Raw genomic sequence first — 23,267 nt, forward strand, 5'->3', positions numbered from 1 at the left:
CATTGCTTTCTATATAAAGTAACACATTTTGAAAACTTATATTCTACAGGTGTTTTTTTTCAAAACATATCATTTGGAGATATAGTCTGGAATGAACTTGCATCCCCAATCCATGAGGATGACAAGCCACCTTGATTTTCCATTATGTATCTTCTCAGTCTAATTAAAAAAAAATAAAAAGATGTGACATATTAATAGAATTTGAGGGTTTGAACTTCTTTTCCTCAAAATTGATAGGAAACAGTAAATATTTTTAGAGTTCTATGTATTGTATTAGGTGATAGAGAAGGACACTCATGGGTCACAATTTGTATTCTCCCGGATGTTTAGTGTACTGGGGTAGATGGTTTTATCTATTATTCAACATGAAATACCTTATTAAAATGTTTATGAAAAATTGTATGATTTCAAAGGAAACTGGGCAGAGTGAAATGTAAACTTTAATTCTCCTCAAGGTGATAATACTCTAGGCTAGTAAATGAAAATTTCCCACTACCCTTATTGAAAATGAATAATAGGTTTCTAACAAGGTCTTTCGGAATCAGCTGTTGGCTTTTGAAAAGACAATCACGATCCAAGGCAGCATTAAGTGCTGTGAGGTAAACAGACAACTTAAGCCCTGGAAAAACATTGATGGAATGCGTTAATGTGAGCAGAAATAAAGTTTCCTAGGAACTTATGCCCAGGAAGACATTGGACAGGCAGTGAAGAAGTTAAGACATTCCAGTGAAATCCTAGAAAAGAAGGGATGTTAGAATGTGTAGGTGTGTTGGAAGACTATTTGGAAACTAACCTGCTCAGAGTAAATTTTGCCAGTCTGTAGAGCTTTTTTAGGACCTAATAAAGGGGTTTGCTCTTATCCTGTGTGCATGGGGTTGTGACCCGTGCAATGTCACAATCCATCTGTCTAGGCTCCTCTGCTTTTGCTGCCCCTGTCCCACATCTCCCATCACTGCTAATCCTGAGCATATGTATGCAGTTGAAATCTGATTGACATGAACTAGGGCAGCCTGAGAGAAGAGAGGCAGCCACAAAAGAGCTGCCATATCAGGAGTTATGTAAAGGGGGAAGGAGGTGTTCCTGCTAACCTCTGGTTGACAGGAATGTTTTTGATGATGGCAAAAACTATGTTTAAACCTTGACTTACTGGTACAGAAGCACTTCATTTACACTATAACTTTTGTGTCCTCTTTATCTGAAATGTCTGCAAACCACCCAACCATAACACTAATATCTGTGAAAGATGGTGACAACAGCAAAGTGATTTCTGACTCATATGAAAGGCAACTTGACCCTAAACAGGGAACAAGGGGTTCTGCCCACAGAATTGAAATGGTCTGAAGGGCAGATTAAGCCATAAACATTGAACATTTCTGTCATAGGAAACTAAGATGATCTCTTGCAGCCCCGTTCTACCTGAGGTGCCATGGTTGGTATTAAACAATATGAGCTTAAGCTCTTGTCAAGCAAACTAATGAATTTTGGAGTGATTTCTGTCTTCTGCAACGGTAGTCACATTTTTGACAGCTATTATTTATAGTGCCTTCATTGGGTCTATTCATGAGAGGAACTGTTTATTTTGATTGATGGACAAGATTTTTAATGTTCCCATTGAAAATTGCTGAATGCCAATGGGATGGCCATCTCGAAGGTGCTCTCTGGCTGTGTGGGGCAGGTCTCTTATAAATGTGTAATCAAGACCTCAGAGAACTTTATGAGGGTTGGTTGGCTCAGAAATTTTTTGGTGACATTTGTCCAATAGAATGCTCCTGAAAAATATATAAGTCGGCTATTAAGCTACAGATTCTAAAGGTAAAAATTCTGCATTGTGTGGTATTATATTTGATATTTTTTGAAATGGTATAGTTAGTTTCTGTGGAATAGGGTAAAAATTTTAGTCCCCCAAAATGGTGATGAATAAAGTGTAATTCAAGAATTAATATGAGGGTCTTATTTCCTCTGTAAGAATTCTATAGCTCATTGTAGAACATTTTTCTAACATGAAGGATTTGAAAATTTGCAAATGAATGGATGCTGTGGTGCGCCTCCAAGATTTCCCTTTAAGACCAAGACACTTATTCCCCCAGTTCCTGAAGTGTGATGGCTCTTCATAGCTCACAAATGTTTGTTTGTTTGTTTGTTTCTGAAAATTGCCCTCTACTGAAGGAAATTGCCTTATCTAAGATTGTGTCTCCTTTCTGGGTCAGTTTACTTTCAAGCCTGGAATAGAAAGTCTTCCTTTCTCAAGTCAGAACATCTCTCCTGGGTCATCCCAACTCTAGTGCTTCCCATATGATCAGCCAAAGCCTTTGTTGCAAATCCATCATGGTTCAACTTCTCTCTTTGCTCAATTCAGTTTCCCTTACATGTTCCTGAGACCATTCTTCAATACAGACCTCAACTTAAAGTCTGTTTCCCCAGAGAACTCAGCCTACAACCAGGAGGTGATAATTGGGAGAGGTGGGCATAATGGAAGAAAAGTATCATCAGTTGACTAGAAATAGCGTTTCAGGGATGACAAAAGGAAGGACATTGAAGACATATTGGAAATTCCAAACCTGGGGATGTGGGAGGATAATGTTGCTTTAGGCTGAAGGGAATCCTCTTGCCATCACCTCCTGAGGTGCATAGCTCAAGCAGATTGCATGAGAAACCAGCCCCTTGCCATCTTTTCCAACAGTGAAGTACCACAGAGTGCCTGACCACTGGAATTTCAGAAGTAGATTCAACCTACTTAAAAAATAAAAATAGAGAAGAGAAGAAGATAATTGTTGAAGTGGTAAGCAAAATAAAGTGGAATATACATAACTAATCTTATATTTTCAATCTTTTGATGTGTCTGAAGAGAAAAGATGGACAGAATGTAGGATCAGAGTGAGATCAGTTTAAAAATGTATAGTTTTTATCAGAACACACACACAACAAGAAAAGAAATGTGATATGCTCTGAAGTCAACAAAAACTCAGCAATAAAATCAACAGGCTGGATTCATGCTGCTCGTGTGTATTCGGGCAGTGACCATTGTGTAGCACAGGCAGTAGCAGCCCTCACGAACTAGGAGTGATTATTCATGTCTTTGGTGTATTTTAAAAGAGTAACAATTCATGTGATGACCCTTTGCCTAAAGTAATGCCTAGGAATTCCACATTGTTGCTTTTTTTCTCTAAATAATGATAGGTCTTGATTTTATTTCTTTTGTCTGTCTGAGCTCGGCATGATAGAACTATTTTACTTTCATTTCTCTTTTAGTATAATATTTAAAAGATTATAATTCTAAGCTATTGACAGAAAATTCAGCAGGAGGGAGAGTCTCAGGACTGTCGAACAATAATCCACTGAAATGCCATCTCTCAAAATGAGCAGCTACCAAAAATAGAGCTTGAAGTTTTCCTCAGCAGTTGGAGATTATAATGAATTGTTGGGCTTTCATTCCTAAAAGGTTTGGGAATACATACTCTTATCCAGGCTAGGCCTCACACATAGGTCAACTAGGGTGGCCTTGGGGGGATGAGTTCAGGAATTCTGAAGAGGTTCCTTATTCCTAAAGTTCATTTGTTAGCGGTTAAGCTGAAAAAATATGAGTATCAGGACCTCAGTGACAGTAGTTTATGTAAGTGCATAGGACAAGAAACTTTTCTTCTTTCCTGGCAGCTTTTCTGTCGAGGAGGCAAGAAAGGGAATGTGGATCAGTAATACCTAAAAGGGCAGAGAAGAGAGGATCTGAATGAAAAACTGCAAGGGTGAAGTGACTGGGGCACAGTAAAGAAGAGAAAAGATTTCAAAGACCAACTTTAACTAGCTCACAACCTTACCTATTTGGTTGATGCAAAAGTAAGTGTGATTTAAAAGGTTAAAAATAATTGCAAAAACCACAATTACTTTTGCACCATCCTAATAACATGCCAACTGTAGTCAAATGACTGCACTTCGATCAGAGGCCTGTTTGAAGAGCATTTTAACTACTCCTTTCCCTGCCCTTAAGGCTCTGCGTAGACTTCCAGGCTTGAGACATCTGATTTAAAAAGCTACTGTTTTAAACTACTTTTTCCTTAAATCTTTCTCTAGAGTAGTCAAGTTGAATTTATACCAATGAATCCTGTTAAAGGGCAGTGTTTTCTCTTTAGCCGTGGGCCTAAGTGAACACGTTTGCTGAGTGCCATGTGTAGTCAGAGTTGATTGGTGCCACGAACACTCCTGGCTCCCAAATATCTCCCCATCGGGTACTGTAACAGACACTCCCTGGGATGAAGGTAGCAGTTCTGTCTTAGGGCCGTAGGCCCACAAGTAGGTTGTGACTGGCTGTGACATGTGTTGCAAAGTCTGTTACCACTAGGAAGAACAAGGCACCAGAGTTTACTAGTCTTTTACTTTGTAATGCATTAGAGAAGGGTCAAAATGGTATCTTTAGAAGCACTACATTAATAGAAAGTGACGTAGTTCCCCAGAATGGTGCCAATGCGTTGGTACAGTCACATGAGGGTGAATAGACTCAGTGAAATAAGTGCAGACAGAGAAGATTTCAAAACCATAGGATTAAAAACACTGTTATTTAAATGCCATGATAGCTCTTGGGAAGAGTTTTGTTGGATGTCGGTGTCAGCAATCTTTATCAGTTGGAATGACAAAGTGCAGACACCTCTCCTTCTGGTGTGTCTGCTGGGCCCCTGGTGGGATGAATCTGCCCTGCTCACTATGTGGCCCCTTGGAACACTCTGGCCAGTAACTTTTTCATAGAGGGAGTTAGGAACAACAAAGAGAGAATTTTCATGAGCAACTTGGTCAAGGCTTTTCAAGCTGCAATGTGCATACATATCACCAGTGGGTCTTGTTAAAACGTAGGCTCAGATTTGGTATATTTGAGGGGGGCCTGAGAGCCTGCATTTCTAAAAAACTCCCGGTGATACCAACGCTTTTAGGACCACAAGCCACATTTTCCCAGGCTGCAAGCCAAATAAATAATAAGTAACTAGTAAATAAAGTTAGTTACAAAGGGCTGCTTGTTCTCATTGTCAGACACCTTGGAAATCACTGGATAACTATCACATTCTCATAGATTGGTTATTCAGATTTCTCTGATATTCTCTCTTCCAGGGAGAAAGTCTCAGGAAGTAAGTCTCAGACTATTGATGGGAAGAAAGGGTACATTCCCAAATATGAGATAAACAGCATAATGAGAAAAGAGCACTGACTTAGGAGTCGTAAAATCTGATTCTACTTCTGCCACTTAAAAGCTCGGTAACCAAAAGCCACGCACTTAACCTGAGCTTTATTGAGAAGAATGACAATTCTTGCCTACCCTTTCTCCCTTGAGCATCAGTCACGTAGTGCAGGGGACAGAACCAAACAAGTTCATGCCTGTTTTGAGACAAGGTCTAGTTAGGAGAGGCCTAGGTGGCACCCAGAAGTGGAAAGTCCTAAGGAAGATCATGGGGGTACAGTAGACAATTTGCAATTCCTTTCTGTGTCTTCCTGAATCCCATGCATGTTTCTTTAAGATGGGTGCTTTATGCAGGCCCGTCCACGCACAGTGCGAGGCATGATCAATGAATGTGTTCAGGTTTCCACACCACCCTTCAGGGAGGGTGGCAGGAAGACAAATGTGGTTTATTTTCTCCAGCTCAGCAGCTCATTTGTATATCATGCGGGAGGGAGAATGGAAAGGAAGGAAAATATTAAGTGGGGCAGAATATGCTAAAATAGGTCAAGGGAAAAAATGGAGCATTTTTCTATTCTCTTCAGAAAATGCTATTGGAAGTAGATCTGCCACAGACCACAAAATCAGTATGGTAAACATGTTTGTTAGGTTGGTTTTTGTTTTCCCTCTTTTTTGTTTTTGCAGCTACTATGACCTACTAAGGACTGACTAAAGACGTGTGTTATGTATCGGACAAGATGTGTGTTGTGTTGGTTTTGGAGGGAGAGAGTGCCTGTCTTTAGACAGGCCAGGTCCTTGGTAAAATAAACATGTAGGCAAACTGTTCCTATTAGCCTTACTTTCTATAACTCCTCAGTTTCCTCATACCCTTTCACAGGTGCCTATTTCTCTTCAGTTAAACGAATTCACACTAACATGTTAATGACAGGGTCAAGATGGTAGAGTAGGTAAATTCTATGCTTGCCTTCTCTCACGACCACATCAAAATTACAATTAAACTGCAAAACAACCATCATTGGAAATCACCTGAAGTCTAGTTGAACAGAGAAGTCCTATATCTAAGGACATACAGAAGAAGCCATGTAAAAAAGACTGATAGAAGGGGACCAGCTGATTCCACACCTGTGTGTGGTGGTTAAAAATCTGGAGGGATATATCAGCTGAGGATGTCCCTACTGAGGAGCTCAGAGTGCCAGCCCTACACCATTGTTCTCTTGTTGAGTCCTCCCTTGACCCAAGGTACAGACACAGGCAGCCACCATATCTGAGTCTCTATCAACCGGGCTAACACTTTTCACTACACCCTGGTGATTCCCTGAGACCCTGCTCCATGTAACTTGTAGGCCCACCCAAGCCACTTCCAATGGCTTTTCCATACAAATGGCCTATCTTGGCTCATGCTGCAGTCTTTCCTAAAAGCTCTCAAATACACAAGCCCCAAACAAGTAGCATTAGGCATCGGTGTGCCCTGTCCCTCTTTCTAAGCAGCCCGAAGCCTGGTACTAGTGGCAGCTGGCCTCAGTTCACAGCTTAGCCACTCTCTGGCACCTCCAAGCCCAACACAAGTGGGAACCTTCTTCAGATCACTGTGTTGCTCATAGCAAGTGGCTATGGGCAAGGCACAGTCAGTGGCTGACCGTGGCTTGCACCAGAGTCCCTCCCAAGAGGCCCCAGAACCAACAAACATGATGGCCAGCTTTAGACCACATAAAAACACTACCCAACCACCTCCACAAATGACACAGCCAAAGGGCAGACTGGGCAGGCACCGGACACCCACTAAAGCAAGTCCTGCTCTGTTGGGGAAACCCTTACACAGCAGCTTCTTTCAGCCAGTACTCACAGCCAAACAGCCTGAGGGTTAGTCTCTCCCATTGACATGCAGTCAGCAACCAATGCTAAACTATAATAAGATGGCACAATCCATACAAGGCACACCTGTATTACCCAGCTCAGAGGCCGAGGTAGACTGCAACTGGGTCCTAGAGCACACCTACTACAAAATGTCACTCTACTAAGACTGGGAAACATAATAGCTCTACTAATGCATAGAAACAAATACATGGAGCCAGCAATAATGGGGAGACAAAGAAACATGTCTCAAATGAAAGAAGAAAACAAAGCTGCAGAAAAAGAACTAAACAAAATGGAGACAAGCAATCTACCAGATGCAGAATTCAAAACACTGGTTATAAGGATGCTTGATGATCTCTGTGAGAACTTCAGCAAAGTGACAGGAAACATAAAAAAGAAGCAATCAGAAATGAAGAATACAATAAAATGAAAAAGACATTAGAGAGAATCAACAGTAGATTAGATGAAGCAGAGGATCAAATCAGAGACTTGGAAGATGAAGTAGCAGAAAACACCCAATCAGAATGGCAAAATGAAAAAAAAAAAGAATCCTACCAAAAAAAATGAGTATAGTGTAAGGGGTCTCTGGGACAACATAAGTGTACCAACATTTACATCATAGGGGGACCAGAAGGAGAATAGAAGGGACAGGGAATTGAAAACCTATTTGAAGAAATAATGATGGAAAACTTCCTTAACCTAGTGAAGGAAATAGTAATACAAGTCCAGGAAGTGCAGAGAGTCCTAAACAAGATGAACCCAAAGAGGCCCACACCAAGGCACATTATAATTAAAATTCCAAAGCTTACAGATAATGAGAGAATCTTAAAAGCAGCAAGAGAAAAGCAGTTAGTTACCCATATGACTGTCAGCTGATTTCTCAACAGAAACTTTACAAGCCAGAAGGGATTGGCATGAAATATTCACTGTCATGAAAAACAGGACCTACCACAAAGATTACTCTACCCAGGAAAGATTTCATTTAGAATCAAAGGACTGATAAAAAACTTACCAGACAATGAAAAGCTAAAGGAGTTCATTACCACCAAGCCAGTATTACAAGAAATGCTCAAGGGACTTATTTAAGAAGAAGTGAAAAAAGTATTAAATATAAATAATAAAATGACAATAACTACATATCTATCAACAATTACTTTAAATGTAAATAGATTAAATGCTCCAATCAAAAGACATAGGGTGTCTGAATGAATAAGAAAATAAGACCCTTGCATATGCTGCATATGAAAGACTTCAGATTGAAAGATACATACAGACTGAGAGTAAAGGGATGGAAAGAGATATTTCATGAAAATTAAAAAAACAAAAAACTGTGTTAGCAATACTTAAACCAGACAAAATAGATTCTGAAACAAAGGCTATAACAAAATACAAAGAAGGACCCAATAATCCCACTTTTGGGTATTTATCTGAAGAAACCCAAAGCACTACTTCGAAAAGACGTATGCATCCATATGTCCGTTACAGCATGATTTACAATAGCCAGGAAATGGAGTGAACCTGGGTGTCCATCAATGGATGAACAGATGAAGAAGAGGTGGTACAAATATAAAAAGGAATGTTCCTCAGCTCTAAAAAAGAATGAAATTTTGCCATAAACAACAACATAGATAGACCTAGAGAGTACTGTGTTGAGTGAAGGAAGTCTAACAGAGAAAGACAAATGCTGAGTGATTTTGCTTATATATGGAATCTAAAGAACAAAATAAATGAACGAACAAAACAGAAACAAACTCATATAAATAGATAGACTATTTTGATGGTTACCAGATGGGGGCGGTGTTGGGGGGTCGGTTAAAAAAGGAGAAAGGATTATAAGGCATAAATTGGTAGGTACAAATGGGGATGTGAAGTATAATGTAAAAAATGTAGTCAATAATATTGTAATAACGGTGTCGGGTGTACTATGGGGACTAGATTTATCAGGGTGGTCATTATGTAAGACATGTATATGTCTAACCATTATGTTGTATACCTGAAACTAATATGATATTGTATATCAACTGTGATTGAAAAAGAAACTATTAAAAATATTAGTGACATGACAAGTTACTTTTCCTAGCAGTCTTTGTTTGTCTTATACTCCAAAATTGTAAAGCAATTGACTTTCGCTATGACATTCACTAACATTCTGACGTGAGTAATACTTATCCCAAATTACTAAAGGCCGACTATCAGGCACTGTAATGGATATGCTGATTCTGCTAGTCGTGGGCCTTCCTTCCTGGCACTGTAAAATAACCACTTAATGGGGTGTCCTTGCCTTCACACACAATAGAAAAGCCCTACCTGCCTCCTTAATGGATCACAAAAGTTAAGAATATGTAAAACTCTTTGGACTTTAAATTCAAAGTCAGTTCTATTATATCAGGTCAGAATCTTCCCATTGGTTTTCCTTTTATCTTCCGGCATGGTTTTCCCTCTCCAGGAGACCTGACAGGTAGACAGGTGGGAAGGGTCCTGTCAGACTTGGAGTCTACATATCAAATTAGAAGAGGTTATAGTAAAGTTCAGTATAACACAACGCACCAACGACACCAATCTCTTGTAAATGAGATTGTCAGATGTAATATATCCAGTATTGTGGTTTGGTTCCCTGCTGAGTTTATTTTTAGTCTTTGTCCCATTTCCCTGGGAATGAATAAAGGTGACATCGCTATGATTTCCTCACACAGAATCTAAAGACTTAGAACCTGAGTGGAGCTGGCTGAAACCCAAATCTTCCTGATGAGGCTCAGGGAGGGAGAACAGGGACTTTGTCGGGGCTGAGGGAAGCCATGGGGCGTTAGAAATTGAGAATACACAGGTCAGGTGGCTAAATTTCAGGTTTCTAGATGAGTGAGCAGAAATTAAATTATCTGGAACAATGTAGAGGTTTACTGTGGAATGGAATATGTCTTTATCTCTCCGAGGATAGTTATAGCCAGTAATGGGATAGCTTAGCTGGAAACATCTTAAGAGACAAGTGGTTTTCTCTGGAGGGATTCTCCTTGCCCCTGCCGTCATGGGAAACAGAAGCATGGTCCTTAGTGGAAGATGCATCTCTTGACTTCATTTTTTGTAGGTGTGAACATTATCACTAGGAGACTTAAGTCATGTGGCAACGGCTCTGTTGTCATTTAGAGGACCCATGCACTATGTTGCTGTCCCAGATAGAAGTCTTGAACTTCTTTCATACTTCGGCTTTAAAAAAAAAAAAAGAAATTTCCTCCTAAAGACATTTCTTTATAAATATCTATGAGTCATCTTGCTTTAGAACTGGAAGAGAAAATACACTTCTCCTATAATTAAGAAATAATTATTATTCTTTTCTCTGAGGGAGGACTTGGGGAGATAAGCAACTCCCAGATAAATAAGGCTTAGAGGCCGTGGGCCAAGTCTTCTATTGATTTACAATATATATTTATCTTTCTCTTCCTTTCAAATAAAAAATAATGATAGTAATTGTTTAATTAAAAAATGATTCCCTTTTTTAATCATTTAAAATTGCTGTTTTCCACCCTACTCAAACAGTAATTGTTTTTGTGGACCTATTGTAACTTGTGGAGAGGAGGGAGATGGAATAAGGCGCTGAGAGAACCCACTCACTTCCTGGGTAGAGTCTCTAAGGCACAGAGCAGTTTTGCAGTAGCTCACCTACCAAACCTCCTTCAATTCTCACCCTGGATTTTATGTGGACACTTGTGGTGGAAGGCACACGAATTCTGAATCTGCTGAGTGTGACCGATGCAGTGGAGGGAGAGTATTTGGGTAATAGATGTTTTCGGTAGATAGCTTAAAACGTAACTGTATGAGCTGCCCTTGAATTTTGTGTGTAGGAAGGGCAAGGGGGCAGGACTGGGAAATGAAGTCCTGGGTTTTGCCACTTCTTATGTGTAAATTTGGGTGGAGAGTCACTTAATTTTTTGGTATTTTATTAATTTTTCAACAAATGCTTGTCATTCCTAATTTGTTCACTTCATTGCAGTAGTGTTTATCTTAAATAATATACTGGGGGTGCCAAAAAAAGTATATAAGTAGACACTTTGGTCAATGTTTCTCAAGCAGTAGTTCGCCGTAATCAGAAGTGTCTGGATATTGATGGTAACCTCTTTGATCACCTCTTGTAATTGCAGAAGTCAAACATGACTTGTATTTATCTTTGGCATCAGTATATATTGAGTATTACAATTTTAATAGTTTTTTTTTTCCTGTCTTAAAATGTGTATACATTTTTTGGGGGGCACCTTCTGTATATTCCAAGTAAAAATTGCTGTAAAATAAGTAGAACTGGGGTCCTGGGACTTTGGGATTGGAAGCATTCTACAAAGTGAATGTTGACCCCAGATGTTTTCACACTTCCCAAATTCCCTAAATGGGAGACAAAGCAATCGACCATTAAATGCCTTTCTAAGGAAATTTTTGGAATTGACATTTGTTTGAATGCAAAAAGAGAGAAGGGAGTCATCTAAAGTTGAAGGCAGATCTTGAGCTTTGTATGTTATATGTAGCCTGCCAGCTCTTGAGTGTGGGAGTAAAAAGGAGCTACATCATGATTGGATCCAATGGAGTAAATTGCCAAGTCCTCCATTAGCAGGTAAGGTAGTAGGTTGTGATGGTTAATCAAGAAACCTGGAGAGTCAGTAAATTCACATTTTACTTATTATCTGGGCATAACAGAATATCTACCTAATATAACGTGGGAATGGAATGAGACAGTACAAGCAAAAGTGCTTAGCATATTGGATGTTACATAACATGTACTTGATAAATGGCTTATAGAGATAGCTCTATGAATTTTAGAGAGAGTATATTGCTGAATTCATGGTATAATTTCAGAGGCATTGAAAAACCGGGTTCAAATAGTTCCCTTTTCAATATTTCCTAGTATGTTCCCCAATTTTCTTCTTGCTCAACAATGTCCCACTCTCAGCAATTAGATATCATTCCATTTACTGAGCTCAGGCACTAGACCTCTTTTATTTAGCACTGGACACACAGCCCTTCAAAGTGTACTTGGCACATAGGCGTGTTCAGTAAATATGTGCTTAGTAAATTTATTTATGTGCTGCGGAAGCAAGGACGTGCTTAGTAAATCTGTGAAAGCTATGTTCCATGTGGTCCCGTCCCAGAGTGCTGTCAGAGTTAAAGAAGTGCCTAATCTTGAAATAATTGCAAACTAACTCAGTGTCTTTCCATACAATTCTCCAACAGATGGAAAAGGATGCGAAGTCCACAACATCGCTTCTTAAAATGCTTTTTTCCTCAGTATTCGATACCTTTACAAAAGACAGAAGCTCCTGTACTTTCCCCAAATTTCTCAAACTGAACTTCTTTCATCCCTAATGTATCTTTTCCATCTACTTTTTCTTTCCTATTTTGTACCATAAACCCCTAGAAGAGCTTGTCTGACAAGGCAGAACTAACCCTCTGTAGAGGGTGTGAGAGGTGAAAAACACTGCAAGTTCAAAGACAAAAACTTCTTTAGCTGACAGTTACAGGAAAGATGGCAACACCAATGTAATAACGTACTGCTCTAGATTTGATAACTGAATAGCTGATTGAATGAAAAAAAAAAAAAACCTTTAATAAACTCTCCTGCTTTTATACCTCAGTAGCAACTGCCATCTGTGAAAATCACTTGAAAATTAATCATTCACTGCTTTTAGATATATCTATTTTTCCCTATATATGCTACTTAGATATTTTTTTTTTACCTAACATTTGTTTTATGTCTTTTATGCCCAACCAGTTAATAGGCTTTTTAAGAGCCTATTGTACATTTCATGTACAATACCTAGCAAACTGTTTTATACATAGTGCTTAAAATATATTTGTGGAGATAATTTGAAGGCCCTATCTAGCAGAAATATCATAGGCTGAGCATCAGTGAAAGAGGACTAGTGGGGGATGTGGATGAGAGTTGAGCAGCATGAGAGCACTGGGTGGGAACTTGCCAGAAAGAAGGCGGATAAGGGAAAAGAGGAGGAGCCATCAGAGTAACATAAACTGTATTAGATTTTACTATTGTTCCAAGTGATTTCTCTTTTCTCCTCCGCACTGAGCAAAGTTTAATTTCCCCAGTTGCCTTTTTCATGTGACTTACTTTGGCCAATGAGATGTGAATGAAAGTGATCTGTTTTACTTTGAAGCAAAGCTGCAAAAGCTGTTGTGGGATTTCTGTTGGTCTTTTCTTCCTGACACAAGCTTAACATGTTGCATGTGTGTCCTGCTCCTTCAGGCTGGTCTCAGGATGAAGATGTAGGTAGTGATGAAACTATAGAGAAAAAGCTTAATATTTTAAAAAATAGATTGTTTTTTTCTAGAAAAAAATGTATTCCATGCTTCACCCCCTCGGTCTAAGTAAATTTGTTTTACAAAGATGGAATCATAGATATGCCTATCATTCTCCAACTTCCAGAGATAATGGAAGTGACCAGAATTAAAACATATGTAAATGAAAATAAGAAATATGAAAGTGTTGACTGTCTGCAATTAAAGAAAAAAAATTTTTTTCTTATGAATTATGTATTTCTTTTGAGACTATTTCATGTTACAGAATACATGGAAAGAACTGTAAATTAATACCCAATCGATTCTGAAATGGAAAGTAATAGAAACAGTCAATAATTTGGGGGGTAACGATGTGTTATCTTTTACCTCTGAACAATTTTTAATTTTAGGTACAATCCGGGAAAACTTCTATTTTTGAACCTGTGTAGAGTTTCACATATTTGCCATTTTGAGAAAAATATTTTTTTGTTTTTCACAAGCAGAAGTTCACCAGTCTGCACACCTAAACCGTCTCCCAGAAATGAGAATATCAGCTGAGACTGGGAGCTTTCCTGGATGTAAGTAATAGAAGGAGAGCCATTAGTCCAGTTCTAGATCCAGGTAGTTGTCTGGACCTCGTCCAGTTTCTGTCCTAAGTTCCCTGCGGCTTTGGAGATGGCTTCTGGGCCAGCAGAAGGGGCAGTGTCATTTAGACTAGCCTAAGTGATCTCTGGGCTGTGTCTTCATGAGTACAGGATTATTTCTATGTTCTCTCTTCATCGTAACTAGTATAAACCAGGAGAAAAACAAAACAAAGCAAAACAAAACTTCTTGGTAGAATCTGATAATAATAACTACTACAGTTATAATGGCTAACATGTATGAAGCATTTTCCCTGGACCAGTGTATCAAGCAGGATTCTTTTGGTTACAAGTGACAGAAACCACAACCCCAGGTACCTAGGCACAAAGGGAAGTTAATTGTATCATGTAATCAAACATGAGTGAAACAGAGGAGTAGCTTTGACAACAGTTTAGACCAAAACTGGACATCTACCGCACTCCCTTCCTTCCTCTCTGATGTCTGCCTCTCTGTATATTGTCTCCATTTTTCCCACAAGATGTTTGGGACTCATATCTTTCTAGCTGCTGATCAAAATTCCCAGTATGCCTGAGACTTGACCAGTTTTAATGCTGAAAGTCCTGTATCCTGGGAAACTCCTGGACAGTTAGTTCCAGAGGAGACAGGGGCTCTTTCCTTAGTCTCTAGTTCAAAAGATACTCTAATTTGGTCTTGACTGGATCATGCATCCACCCTTGAAGACCAGTCACTGTGGCTAGGGAGTGAAGTACTATGGTTAAATCAGCTTAAATCAGATGCCACCTGGAGGATACTAGTCACTGAGATTGGGTGACACGATGACATCTTCCATATTGACACTTGCCATGACACAAGTGCTGGGCAACCCCAACATTCCCTGTTTACTAGAGTTAGACACAATGCTAGCTAGCACTGCATCTGAGTTAGTCCTTATCAGTCCTATGAAGGAAATACTCTCATTATCTCACCTTTAAAGATGAAGCAGCTGAGACTTCAAAAGGCAATGAGACCCACAAGTGAAATCTAAAATGCCTTCACAGTTCATTTCTGTTTGCGTTCTGTGTTCTACTCTTTGAGTTTTGTTTTGTTTTTAAGATTGTCTATGATACTCCATGCCATGCTCATCTCAAGAGAGAGCTTGTACTCCTATGGCACTAATTTTTATTTTTAATTATAGTTTTATTACTCATGTGCTTTCTTGTTTTTAAAAATGTTTCCTTGAAAAACTTCTAAGTTCTCCAAGAGCAGATGTCACAGGGTCCACATCTGCGAACATCCAGGATGCTGGTTAGTTTTCATCCCATGTTTTATATCACAGACCTTTTGTTCTTTTTTTAACCTCGTACCCAGTTTTTTTCAGTGTGTGTGTGTATGTTTGTTTATTATACTTAGAATATTGCTGGAATTTAGCTACCGTTAAATTTAAAGAATCTTTATTTTTAGCTCTTTTTCTTTTGAGTATGGTGACCATCAAATATTTTTCTAAATATGTACAGAAATATGTACAATTACAGAAAAAAGCCTGAGATGATCATTAAAGTTATTCTGAAGTCACGTAAGTAGGAGTCATAGCCCCAGCCAGGGATAAAATGACTAAAACTTTAGAAAGATATTTAAGGGCTACTTACGAGTGCTTAAGCAAATGGTTAATATGAGGAAAATGTCATGCTGAATATTTTCATAAATTAGAACACCAAAGGAATATTTGTTGAAAAGTCATTCAGCGGAAAACTAATTTCCAACCTGCTTACAATATTTTTTAGTGTCCTGTGAATTATTTTTAGGTGACATGTTTTGTTTTTAAATCTAAAAAGCTACTGTTTTAAAATAGACTCATGAAATTTAACATGGATTAAAAAACATAGTAAGGATTGTCAATTATAAGTTGTTACTTTGGGGCACTTAATTCCCCTTTCTGCTGCTCAATTTTGTTCTGTGTAATGTGGTGGTGATGGAGGTGAGCCAAAGGATCCTAGGGTTGCATCTTCCCACCCTAATAGTGTTGGTTTTATTTTATTTCTATATTTTGATTCTATGTTGATCATAAATTGGTTAAAAGTTTTGTAAAATTATTAAACCCTGTTTACTGCATGTACCATGTTAGAAAAAAAAAAGCACTTCAGGCCGTGACTAAATGAAATTTATTGATTTTATTAAATGTGAATTACAAATGGTCATACCTATAATTCAGTTAAAAATGATGGTAAATTTCATATTCTCATGTAGAGGAAGCCTAAAACAGAGGCAAAATGAATAGAATCAGATTCTGCGGATAAGAGAACTTAATGGATTTTTAGGTTCCATGGTTCCTAGTTTCTGCCCATAATTAAGGATTGTGGGAATAATTCTTAAAGTGTCTAGCCAGATTCCTTGATTTATTTTATCAAGGAGACAGTTACCCGTACACAGGGTGCTTACCTCTTATTTTTGTTTTACCCAGATCTTTCTATATCTGACACGAATTTAGTACCACATAGAATTTTACTGTTCCTCGGAAGGTAGCTCATAAAATGTAGCACCCTTCCTGACATATAGTTTTAAGTCCTGTGCAGGGCCTCGTGTAATGCCAAGGCCGTGCTATGTATGTACTTCAATATGGTTGAATCAAAGTTATCCATTATCACAATGTGTCAGGCCTGCCCCTGACATTTACAGCACCGAGGCAGGAATAAAAATGGAGGCTCATGTTCCATGTGTCTAAATATTTAAGTTACACATCAAACTAGTGAATTGTTAATTCTAATATATTCCGTTCTCCCTCCTTGGCTACTGCATCTTTATAGTAATCTGGAACGATAGGTTTAAGCTTAGATCCGTGAACACACCCCTTGGCCTAAAGCCACACCTTTTCTCTTCCCTGTCAGGACTCTGTCCTATGCTTTGAGAGACCTTACATGGGCATGGGTAAATGTGCCATTTGAAGCTTTACCTGCAACCTTGCCACAGTTGGGTCCAGGGTTGGATCCTTTGGGCCCAGGGATGTTCACATCAGTGACTTGGTCCACCTTGGGATGACAGGCCAATGAAGAGGCCCATGCAAGGGATTTTGGGGGATGCAGGCTCCAGATGGACATAAGCCCTAGTTTCTGTGGAGGGCATGACTATGGAGGGTCAGTGTGGCTGGAGAGGCCTCTCTGGCTCGATTCAGGATGTGACCTAAAGAGCACTATTAGAGGAAGCCAAAAGGAGAGTTTACTTCAAGTTTATTGGGACGATTCAAGGGCATACACATGCTGGGTGTTGAGACCAAGGGAATGTCCTTTCTTTTCTCTTGTTGCTGTGTGTCTGCTGCTTTTAATCTGTCACCCTGCAGACCGGCTTTTTCAGCTTCTCAGGTCAGTGTGGAGGGCATCTTGGCACAGACTGTTCCTAGCTGTGCATGGTTTTAGTCTGGGCAACCAGAAGGGTGCTTTTCTTTCTCATTTAAAAATTCTAGGGCAATGACTTGACTCTTCTTGTGTCAGGCTGTTCCTCCTCAACTAATGAACTACAGACAGGCAATTTGGGTACTGTGATCCACAGAGAATTTCATGGCAGATCATGAAGTTTCATGAGGGAAAAAAAATATATTGGAAAATGAAATTTAAAAGTATAAAAAAATTATTTTATATTGTAATTGAAACTAGGAGCTAATTCATAGAAGGAAAACAAAGAAAGAATATTGCAAAATATTAGTCAGCATCCTTTGCTTTACATTTGGCTTATGTATCACCATGATGACAAAAGCTCTCTTTGCATAAATATCTGAGGGCTTTATCAAGGGCTTCCCTTAATCCTTTGGGATCTAAATCGCTCTTTTGAGGCACCTATTCTGTCATCATCAATTTCTTTTGTTGTTGTTACAGGCTAACTGTACTTCATTCTCAGTTTTCAAGGGTTTTCAAATGTTCCCTAAGTAGTTTTCCATGATCACTTTCCTAGACCTCATGAAACCTTGAGTCTACTGCAAAATGTATGATTTCACTTTGCAGTCGTTTTGCATTGCATGTTTATGTGTAATGCAGTGCAAATAAATAAGACACAACTGTCAGAGTTGTAGACCAAAGGATGGGTGAGAGAGAGAGAGGCTGAGTTTAAGAAATATGGGGAAATGGGGGCGGGGGGTAGTAGGGCAGGTAGTTGGCTTCTTAATCAACATTTTCCCGTTTCAAAGAATTTTGCTTTGCTGTGAAAGGTGACTGTGGGAATGCAGAAACTATATTTTCAGAAAATGACGATCCCTGATTAACATAATGATTAAGAGTGGAGTTTTGAGCTCTTACAGATTTGGGTGTGGCTCTGTCAATCATTTTTGATTTCCTTCTGGGCACGTAGCTTTTTCTCTTCAGTCTGCAGTTTCCTCATCTTTAAAATGAGAACAACACTATCCTGTCATTGTGTAGTTAGAAGAATTGAAAGAGCAAATGATCTGCTTCTGGTCTTTTTTAGTAAATGGAAGGTATTTAATTTGAGACACAGGAGCACAAAAACAAGGAAAGGATGAAAAAAGTTGCCATATATATATATATATATATATATATATGGAGAGAGAGAGAGAAAAGGTTATGGAGGTTCAGAGAAGAGAGAATGGTTCATAGGACTAATCATGGAAGACGTGAGTTTGAAGCAGCAGCCTAGAGAGTAAACAGCATGTCATTCATTGGAGGGGAAAGAAGTGAGGCCATTTCAGGGAAGGTGCACCTAACCCAAAGTGAATCAGTACTAGGGTTGTATTTGGGATATCAGTTTAGCAATGTTTGGAGGGGGTTTTAAATTTGAATCAATCTGAGATTTGTATTACAAAACGTGGATATGTGGGGTTTAGTTTCTTTTTTTGTATATCGACAGATCAAGAGGGAAAAAAACTTTTTCTTTCTTTTAGAAATATACTTGTATTGTAGCACATTTCTTAATCCAGTAGTAATGAGCAATACTTTTCATTTTCATTTGTTCCTCAGGCTATCTTGATTGAGTGCTCATGTTTATCAAATACTGTGCCAGGCTCTGAACTCTGAAGATCATGTGTCAAACTCAAATATTTATGAATTATATGAGAGATTATAGATCAAATCTCTAAACCTATATTTTACTCTATTTTTACATTTCAAGAGCCTCCTACATGAGAGTTTTCCATTCTATCTGAGTTTATCACTGCATTGACTAAAGATATGGAGAAGAAAAAGTCAAAATTTGGTTTTACCAAAGTTTAGCATGTAAGTCATGCTAATTGAATTTATATGTGAACTTATCTAACATTTATTTTTAACCGCTCAGGATATTAGTTGTTACAATGCCACACTTATTTTGTTATAGCAGAGTACAGAAATAAATTGACATAATCATTCTCTTTAGAGCTGTCCTTATCAGTGGACTGTGTGATTTTCCCTGTGTTCACAGATACAATCTCAAGGTCATTGCCTAATCTCCAATCAACTATATACTGTTCAACATGGTTCAATTACATATCTCCAATTTAAAAAAAAAGGTAAAAATAATGATCTGGAAGTAATCATGTGTCCTAGGAAATAGTATGTAGGAGAAATTGCAGCAGAATATTTCAATTAGTATCTTGTGCTGAGGAGATTCGATTGAGGGTTAATCATTTTCTGCTTAGCTTCATCCTTCCACATGGCTGAGTGCCTGGCTGGTGTAGGGAGAGCAGAGAGTGGGGGGCAAATGAGGCTAGGATGATGGGTTGAGTGCCGGTCTCCTCTTGCTACTTTTTTTCAATTATCTGTAGAATGGCACCTGGCACTTTAAATAGCAACACAAGTTCAGTGACTCAAAGTACTTTCCAAATAGTGACATTATAAACAGAGGGAGAGAGAGGGTTAAGTGACTTGCCCAAGGTCATAGAAGTGGCAGAAGAGCTGGAAACTGTCCTCAGAGAGACCTAACTCCCCACACAAACTCAAATTGAGGGGTGTTCCTTTCAGAAAGAGTAGAGATCAGTCACAACACTGGTTTGCTTCTAGCTAGCTGTGTGACCTAGAGCACTCTACTGGATCCCTGGGGCTTTGATTTTCCTTACTTTATTACTTGGGGACTAGTTTTCCTCTTGCATTCATGGTAGCAGTGGATTTCTATGTCATGGTTTCAGAAATGTCAAGCTCTTAACTTTTGAAATTATGGTAATTTGAGAAGAACTCAACTGAAATTTACCTCTGTTATGTTTTTGATAGAAGAATTTTAATGTAAATATAGCTAAAGTATAAAATTTAATGTAATGTAACTAAAGAGTAAAAATACTTGTTTTCAGCTTTAGATACTAACCACATAGATGCAAGTGAGTGTGTTCAGTAAAGTGGTCTCCTAGGAGGTGTATTTGGTGTCCTACTGATCATGCATTTTTATTCCTTTAATACATTTCTATTGAATCTCCACTATATTCAAAGCCTTGTGCTAAAAATTTGGGGAATACAACCAAAATCAATGAAATACAATCCTTGCCCTCTTGGCAATTATAACCAGTAGGAGAAGACCATAAACAAATAACTCAGTAAAAACCAAGAAAGGATAAATTAACAGTGAAATAAAATAAAACTAGAGGAGTAGGGCAATGCCTAGATGAAAAGAGCATGGGATTTTGGAGTCAGGGAACTTGGATTTGAATTCTGACCACCATTTATTTGGGCAATACATAGCAGCTCACATAAATTCTTTAAACCCTGGTTTTGCCACCTGTAAAGTGAAACTAATAACATCCACTTCATGTAGTTAAATGAGATAATTAAGATGAAAAATTTTTTTACAATAGATAAATTCATGTATAAAAGGTATTACGGCCTAAGAACTGGGAAATATCTAGGAGGGATGGCTTTTGAATGAAGACTTGACAACTGAAAAGAATGTCAATATCTAGAAAAGAGTAATAAGTAACAGCACACACACAAAAAAGCAACATAGCAATGGACAGACCTAGGGACCTCCCACAATCAGAAGCTAGTGGTAGCTATAGTTGACACTTGGAGCAGAGAAGGTCAGGAAGCTGAGAAGCATTTACCATTGTGCCCAGGAGTTTGTATTTATTCTACAGTTGGTGAGGCTGCATGCTTTTAAAATGAATTATTCTTGGTTGTTTTACAATATTCCATATTTCTAATCTTTTATTACCTCAGATTGATCTATTCTTTAGAATGAGTAAAAATCTTGGACATTTTATGACATCTGGTGTGGCCATAAATTAATAAAATTAATTTTCATGTGTTGCCGGAGACCCCATTGACAACTTTAAAGTCACAAAGAAACTTGTTATTATCCTTGTGTAGTTATTTACTTTGTAGAGAAGAGGGCTTCCTCTTCCCTTCCCTTCCCTTCCCTTCCCTTCCCTTCCCTTCCCTTCCCTTCCCTTCCCTTCCCTTCCCTTCCCTTCCTTCCCTTCCCTTCCCTTCCCTTCTCTTTCTTTCCTTTCGTTTCCCTAGGCTTGCTAGAAACAATTCAGTGTGAGGAAGTTACCTTATTTCTTTGCCTCATCTTTGTCCCATGTGAAGTGAAAAATGACACATGTATTTTTGTCATGCTTTTGATGAATCGACTTTTGACAGGGTATTCAAAATATATATTTTCTCATAATAATTTCCTGTAAAGAGGTTAAAAATCTGCATTATTGGTGGAAAGTAAAATGGTGCAGCCACTTTAGAAAACAGTTTGTCAGTTTATTAATATGTTAAGCATCAATTGGTCATATGATGCAGCAATTCCACTTCCAGGTATCTGCTCCAAGAAAAAGGAAAACATACTCGTATGTCCACACAAAGATCTGTATACGAATGTTCATAGCGGCATTATTCATAATAGCCCCAAAGTAGAAACCATTCAAATGCCCATTAACTGGTGAATGCATAAAAAAATAATAGTATGTCCATACAGGGGAATGCTAGTTAGCAATTAAAAGGAGAGAATACTGATACATGCTACAATGTGGATTAATGTCAAGAGCATTTATACTAACTGAAACAAAAGACACAAAACATCACGTTGTATGATTCCATTCATATGAAATTACCAAAGAAGGTGAATTTATAGAGATGAGAAGTAAATGGTTGCCTGGAGCTGTGAAATGAATGAGAGTGACTGCAAATGGTCATGAGGTATCTTTTTTTGAATGATGAAAATATTCTAAAATTAGCTTGTATGGTAGTTGCACAGGTCCTTATATTTACTAAAAATCATTTAATAGTACACTTAAAAGGGAAAACTTTTATGGTATGTAAATTTTATCTCAAAGACATTGATAAAAACCTGCTTGAAAAAATAAGATATGTTTGAGGTAAAATATAAGGGAGTATTAAAATTTACTGACACATGTAGTGTAAACTATAATTTAATACTTAAGCAACTAGAAAAGAAAGAGATATCACTTTTGGTGGGGTTTCAAAGAATTCTTTGTGGAAAAAGTAGGTTTCAAGAGTGACTATGAAAGAATTTGTGTTTGATTTGAGTGTTGAAAGATAAATAGAATTTACTTCAAAATCCTTTAATAGTTTGACCTAAACTCAACTTCCTAAACACACGTCTCCTTATTTTCTTTAGGGCACTTTAGTTTTGATTGGAATTTTCCACTTACTATTTGTTAAACACGATTTGATATGGATCATCCGATCAGAATATTATTTTTCCTTTTAGAAGTCCATTCATAGTAAGAATGATAGCTTATTTCTTTATATTCCTCAACAAGGCACCTAGCACAGGGCATGGTTTAATGATGAACAAAAGCAGCCTTTAGCTTCTTCACTGATGAATTGATACCACAGCAGGGGTGGTAGAAGCAAGGGCATGATGATGGAGCTAGTGGGGTGAGAAGACTGGTGTTTAAAGAAGGTTGAATAATTAATAAGGGCTCAATTAGAAGGCCCTTGAAAGCCAGGTATGGGACGTTGTAAATTTATGTAGCTCACTGGAGAGCAAAAGAGTGACTGATGCAGGTGGTATTTTGGAAAACAAACCTGTCAGTGGTGTGAGGGTTCAGTGTGGTAGGCGAGAGCCTGGTATCAATTAACATGTGATCTTCTTCTTCTTTTTTTTTATTGGGGAGTATTGGGGAACAACGTGTTTTGTCCAGGACCCATCAGCTCCAAGTCAAATTGCTGTCCTTCAATCTAGTTGTGGAGCGTGCGTCTCAGCTCCAAGTCGTCGCCAGTTTTCATCTTAGTTGCAGGGGGCGCAGCCCACTGTCCCATGCTCACTCTCTAACCAACTGAGCCATCCAGCTGCCCCATTTTTTCTTCTTCATCATACATTTAAAGTTCAGTCTATGTTCATTGAGCAACTGGTGATTGTTTGCTTTACTTTAAATTCTGCTTCCTGGAAATCACTTGATTCTTTGCAGCTCTCTTTTGACACTGACTTGTGGAGGCTGAGTTATTCTGAAAAGTTCCTCTATGGTTAGCACTCTGGACTCTGAAAAGTT

The sequence above is a fragment of the Rhinolophus ferrumequinum genome, chromosome 19, assembly GCF_004115265.2.
Source record: "Rhinolophus ferrumequinum isolate MPI-CBG mRhiFer1 chromosome 19, mRhiFer1_v1.p, whole genome shotgun sequence".
Classification (NCBI taxonomy): domain Eukaryota; kingdom Metazoa; phylum Chordata; class Mammalia; order Chiroptera; family Rhinolophidae; genus Rhinolophus; species Rhinolophus ferrumequinum.